The 6,670-nt window shown below is 37.5% G+C and overlaps 1 pseudogene; it reads left to right on the top strand.

Moving 5' to 3' along the window:
* The first annotated feature begins 5,895 nt into the window (after window positions 1-5,895).
* On the top strand, window positions 5,896-6,395 carry LOC118853070 (annotated as a pseudogene).
* Window positions 6,396-6,670: the final 275 nt, after the last annotated feature.

Here is a 6,670-nt window from a genome sequence, read left to right as displayed (position 1 = left end):
TCACTTTTCTCCCTTCCCAGTTTATCTCCAATAGTAACCAATATGATTCCACTCTCTTCTGCACTCTTTAATCCTCCACTCCTTTGTTCTATTGCTACTCATCTTTTGCCAAGTTCTTGCCTTGAGTTCCCAACATATACCCTACTATGTTCCAGATAAGGAGAGAGACAGAAAAAGGGAGAAAGGGATGGAGAGAGGCAGGGGGGGAGAGAGAGAGAGAGAGAGAGAGAGAGAGAGAGAGAGAGAGAGAGAGAGAGAGAGAGAGACAGACCTTCACTATAGTAGGACAATTCTATTAGTTGAGTCCCTATCTTACTTCCTTTAGAAGCTATTCCAAATCTTGTCTTCTTTACTTAATACTTCCTCTTTCCATCTCTCCCCTAAGAACCTTGCCTCTTACTTCACTGAGAAAATTGAGGCCATTTGTGGTAAAGGCTCTTTCCTTTTTTCATCTCAAAAATCCTTTGACCATTCATTATTCTTTTCTCATCTCTGATAATGGCACAGTCTTTTTCTTTGCCAAGGTTAACTCCTCCACAAATGTCCTTGATCCTATACTCTTTAGTTTATTTTATGCACATTTGTGGTATGCCTGCTTTGATAGTCATGACCATCTGTACTGAAGAATTTATAGAACATAGGATATTGGTATGAGTGTGCTATAAATGTTTAACAACCAGGTCTGTGGAGGAAGGGGGTAGTATACATGACACACTTTTAAGTTTAATCTGCAATGTTAACATTTTCTATGTCATTTACTTATGTCTAGACAATTCAAAAAAAATCCAGTAAACCAAGTCCTGATTTGTAGCATTTGACAATTTCAGAAGTATAAATGTTCACACTGAAAATTTAACAATTGACTCTGGTTAGCCAATCTGAGCTGGCTCCAGTGCCCCCTCGGATATTATTATTTCAGATTTGTTCTAATATATCGTGTTTTCTTGTGATACCAGAGCATTAACGAGTGACACTCATTCTACTCTCCTCCACGTCAAACGTCATCATGATATTTTAAGTAATGCCAGTCTTAACTACAATGCTGTCGAGCCCATTTCTTAGATTTCTGAGCTTCAAAGGAAGAGTTATATCATATAGGCTAGCATACTATAACCCAGCCAGTGATATTGCCATAGCCCAACTGAGCATCATTTCATCATTCTTTCAAGGCTTAAAGAGCTTCCTACAATGACTGAAACATAGTATGGTAGATGGTATACAAAAACTTATTCACGCCCTCCTTACAGACCTTCGTAGCTACTGTAATGATCTAAGAGCACACAATGCCAAGTGCCTACTGTCCTTCACTTTGGCAGGCAATCCTTATTTAGCCTTTGGCCACCCCCTTCTACCACATGGAGAATGGGTTGATTTTGAGAGCTATTATTGTTATTACTATTTTGAATAATTATGTTATTATCTTTTACCACACCATATTATCATTAACCTTTTTCTGTTATTTTAATGTGCTACCATTTACTAAGACACAGCACAAATGTGAAGCTTATTAGTCAATACGATGGGGAGCAAATTCAGGCACAGACAGGATCTGAATGGAGGTTGAGGAGGGGGAAAGGAATAAATGCTTTATCTTCAACACTTTGTCTTTTTAAGAATGTCTGTGCCCCACTGCCCATCACACTTTTATTTTTCCTTCTCCTCTTCCCTGGTTCCTGATGTTTCAAATGTCTTCCTTTCTGATCTCAGAAATTGTCCTCAAGAAAGGACTAAAAATTCATGTGGAGTAATACTTAAATGGCTGATAAACTACAATGTTTCTTCTCTAATTGAGTGTTTACATTTTAACAGGTATAAAATTTTTAAACTGAAATAATGAAGCCCAAATGGTACAATTTTAGGTACCAGTTAGGTGATTGGGGTATTTCCTTAGGGGTGGTGGCCCTTTTGCATCTCTGAACCCACATCAAATAATCAATCATCAAGCATTTATTAGATGCCTGCAATATGCCAGGGATTCTTCTAGGTACAGGGATGTAAAGACAAAGCAGAAAATAGTCTCTTCTCTCAAGTAACTTAGAATCTGTCACAAGAGACAACATGGATATAAATAAAATATGTAGAGAAAAAATACCATGTAGTTAGAGAAGGAGGGTACTATCAATTAAAATTATCAACAACAGCCTCACACAAGATGTTGCATCAGCTGAGTCTTGAAGTGAGGGATTCTATGAGGCAGAGATGGATCGGGTGAATTCCAGGCATAGGGTATATGTTTGGGGAGAGGGTATGGCCAGCGTAAAGTCATAGAGATAGGAGATGGAATTCCATGTATGAGGAATAGAAAGAAGGTTGGTTTGACTGTTCCATGGAGTAAAAAAGGGAGCAATTTATAATTATGATAGAAATGTAGGTTAGGGCAGGTTGCTAAGGGTTATTTTTTAAAAACCAAACAGAAAAGTTTGTACTTCTAACTTAGAGATTATACGGAATATGGACTTTGGGGTTTAGGTCTGACCTGTGTTTAAGGAAAATTACTTTGTCAGCTATATAATTTGAGTGGGGAGTGATTTGAGGCAGGAAGCCTAAATAGGAGGCCATTAAATTAGTCCAGGAAAAGCTTGAATCAGGGTGGTAATTATGGCTGTACTGATGTAGGGAGTGATGTGAGAGATATTATTGAAGTTGAAATGACAAAGTTTGGCAGCTGACTGTCTGAGTGGGATGGAGAGTAAGAAGTCAAGGACTATCCTGAGGTAATGAATCAGGTGACTAGATGAATATTGTTGCCTTCAATAGAAATAAGGAAGATTGTTAGAGGAGTGGAGGGGTCAGGGCAGAGAGAAGAGAATGAATTCTGGTTTGGACATGCCAAGTTTGAAAATTTTATAGCATATCCAGTTTGAAATGGCTAATGGACAGTTGTTTATATGGAACTAGTGTTTAGAAGAAAATTTGGGAATGGACATGTAATTCAGCGATCTACACACCAAAGATAACTAGACCCATTAAAGCTCATGAAGTCATCAAGTGAGAGGGAGTGGAAAAGAAAAGAAGAGGGCTGAAGATAGAACCTTGGATTTCACCCACGGTTAGGGGGTATGATATTGATGGTGAACCAGAAAACAATAGTGAGAAACAGTGCTAAGACAGATGGGAGGAGAACTGGGAAAGATTAGTGTCATGAAACCCAGGAATAAAAGAATACCATGATAGAGAGCATGGTCAACAATGATAAGTGCTTCATGGAAGTCAATAAAGATAAGGAATCAAAAAGATAATCAGATTCAGCAATTGAGAAATCACTTTTAGTTGAATTTTGAAGTCAGAAGCCAAAGTGCCAAGGGTTTAGAAATAAGAAATAAGTTAAGATAATGAAGGGAGACAGAATTTTCTGAGTTTAGTCAAGGAAGGAAATTATTTCCTCTACTACATATAATGATAACGGCTAATGTTTGTAAACCTTTCAGACTTGTTTTTGTTTTCATTTTAAAATTGTATGAAACTAAAAAAAGAAACATAAAATTGCATGAAACTTTTATTTTCTTGTACATCAACTTTATCATAATATTTTCTAATTTTCCCTTGAACTATGGAATCTTTCTTTGTACCAAAGAAATATAGATATTTTAAAAAGCTAACAAAAACAGCAGAAACAACAAACACCGTATTGTTCTTTTTTAATGATTCTCATTCCATCTCACTCTTTACTTAGAGTGCATTATGTCTCTGCCAAGAGGGAAAGATATATTTCATTCCTCTAAGATTGATATTGGTCATTGCATTGATCAGATTTCTGATTTTCTTCAGTATTACTTGCTTTTCTATTGTTATAGCTATTATGTGTATTCCTCTTGATAGTGTCTACTTCATTTTGTATCAGTTCATACAAGTATTCTCGAGTGTCTCTGTATTCTTCATATTCATCACTTTTATAATTTTCTATTTTTCCATATGACAGCTTGTTCTGCCATTCCATATCTAATGATGATCTATTTAAAATATAGTTTTTTGTTACCATAAATAATAGAGCTATAAATATTTTCATGTATGGGGATTTTTCTTTTATCTTTGATCTCCTTAGAATATACACTCAGTAGTAAAATCTCTGGATTACACAACACATGAATGGCTTTCTACTGTATTTTCAAATAGTTTTCCAGAATGGTTTGGCCAATTCACAGCTCCACCAATAGAGCATATGGTTGTCTTTCTCTAGGCCCTCTAAAGTTTGTCATTTTCATCTTTCGTCTTGTTTGCCAATTTGATGGCTATTATTTGAAGTTGCAAAATTGTTTTAATTTGCATTTCTCTTATTTTTACTGATTTAGATTTTTTTATTCAAATAGTTGTCAATAGTTCACATTTCTTCTTTTTGAAACTGCCTTTTGACCACTTATCATTAGGGAAATATGTAAGAGTTCTTTGCATAAATATATATATATATATTATACATATATATGTATACATACATATATATCTATCAATTTGGATGGAAGATACTTATCAGAAATATTCAATGTAGCTGTCTTTCCAAATGAAAAGTTCTTTTTTTTATTCTAGCTACATTGATTTATTAATGAAAGTCCTTTTTAATATTAGGTAGTTGAAATTGCTTGCTTTTTATAATCATCTCAATGCAAATGCCTTTAAAAATATTTTGGTGGATTAGAAAGGCACTGTACTTGGGGTCAAAAAGTTGTTCAGTCATTTTTAGTTGTGTCCAACTCTTCATGACCCCATTTGGGTCTTCTTGGCAAAGTACTGGGATGGTTTGTCATTTTCTTCTCTGGCTCATTTTACAGATGAGGAACTGAGGCAAATGGGGTTAAGTGACTTGCCCAGGATCACACAGCTACTAAGTGTCTAAGGTGAGATTTGAACTCAGGAAGGTGAGTCTTTCTGACTGTTACCCTATCCAATGTACCATCTACCTGCCCTGGGATCCAGAAGACCTAGGTTTGAATGCTACCTCAGTTACTTCTTGGTTATTATTTCAACAATCCAGCTAGCAGTTGCTGTGGGGATGTAAAACCACAACAACCAGCTCACAGAATGCTGCAAGCCCAGGTTCTTTCGATCTGCGTTACTAGGTAAAGCAACATTAAGGGGTTAACAAGCTTACTTAAATCCAGAATACAAATATCATTCACTTAATTCAGGGGAAAAAGCCAGCACCCTGAACTTCAGAGGAAATACAAACAAATTACAAACATCAACAGACAGACTTTGTCTGATTCAAATCCCAATTCATAGTTACCAGAGTTTAACCAAGCCTGAACATCGGGGCAAGCTGGAGGGCTCTTAACTACAGCTGCTTTGAGTCTCCACATCAGTGCACCCGCCAAGAGTGGGAGCCCTAAGCAAATAGCTCTGTCTTCTCTTTTCACACAGTTTCAGATGTCATCAAATGTCATCTGAGTGACCAGAACTTAGGCTCTTTTGATTGGCTCTGGAGTTAGCGCCTCCCTTCATTGGCACCACCTGGAGTCCCACCTTAGTTACCAATTCACACCCACATAGGCTTAGCACCTGATAGATAGGGGTTTGGTCCTGGGGCTTAGCACCTAGTAAGACTCAAGGAAAGACACTGAATTAATCAAAGGAAACAAATTCCAAACTCTTCAAGGGCACTTGGCCAAACACGTGCTAAGAGCCCATCCCGTTCCCCAATACAATTGTGTGACCCTGGGTAAATCATTTAACCTTTTTTGAGATTCAGTTGCCTCACCCAAAAAATTGCCTCTAAGGCCCTCCTCTGCCTCTAAATTTGTAATCCTATGATCTCATTGTTTGATAATCCCAATCACAGCTATAAAAATCTTCCTACTTTCACTATCTCTTTTTTTAAAAAATTATAACTTTTGGCATAATTGAATGCAAGCTTCTCCGAGTCTGTTTCCTTCAGAGTTTGATGGCGGCAGTAACACAATCACAATGAAGATCTTTGTGAAGACTGACAGGGAAGACCATCACTCTGGAGGTAGAGCCCCGTGACACTATTGAGAATGTCAAGGCCAAGATCCAGGACAAAGAGGGCATCCCCCCTGACCAGAAGAGGCTCATCTTTGCATGTAAGCAGCTGGAGGATGGCCGTACCCTGTCTGACTACAACATCCAGAAAGAATCCACTCTGCACCTGGTCCTGCGTCTCAGAGGTGGCATGCAGATCTTTGTCAAGACCCTGATGGGCAAGACCATCACCCTGGAGGTAGAGCCCAGTGACACCATTGAGAATGTCAAGGCCAAGATCCAGGACAAAGAGGGCATCACCCCGACCAGCAGAGGCTCATCTTTGCAGGCAAGCAGCTGGAGGATGGCTGTACCCTGTCTGACTACAACATCCAGAAAGAATCCACTCTCCACCTGGTCCTGTGTCTTAGGGGTGGCTGTTAATTGTTGACTTTATTATGCAAGCATAAATTGCCAATACTAGCATTGTTTTGGACTTATTAAAGTCTTTGAAGTCTTACGTTTTGAGATTACCAGGTTCAGTAACAGCTGAGCCAAATGCTAATAAAGGTTTTTGTTGCACATTGAAAAAAAAATTATAACTTTTTATATTTAGATTTTATATCTATTTGGAGTTTATTGCTAATGTTGTGTAAGATGTTGATCTAAACCTAATTTAGAGTCCTTGCTCTTTTAGTTTATATTCTTAGTTTTATTTAACATAATAGTATATCATATATTATCTAGATTCTGGGCTCAG

The sequence above is a fragment of the Trichosurus vulpecula genome, chromosome 1 (genome assembly GCF_011100635.1).
Source record: "Trichosurus vulpecula isolate mTriVul1 chromosome 1, mTriVul1.pri, whole genome shotgun sequence".
In the NCBI taxonomy this organism is placed as follows: Eukaryota; Metazoa; Chordata; class Mammalia; order Diprotodontia; family Phalangeridae; genus Trichosurus; species Trichosurus vulpecula.
The sequence above is the reverse complement of the archived record's forward strand: the minus strand, read 5'-3'. Positions and strand labels throughout refer to the sequence as shown.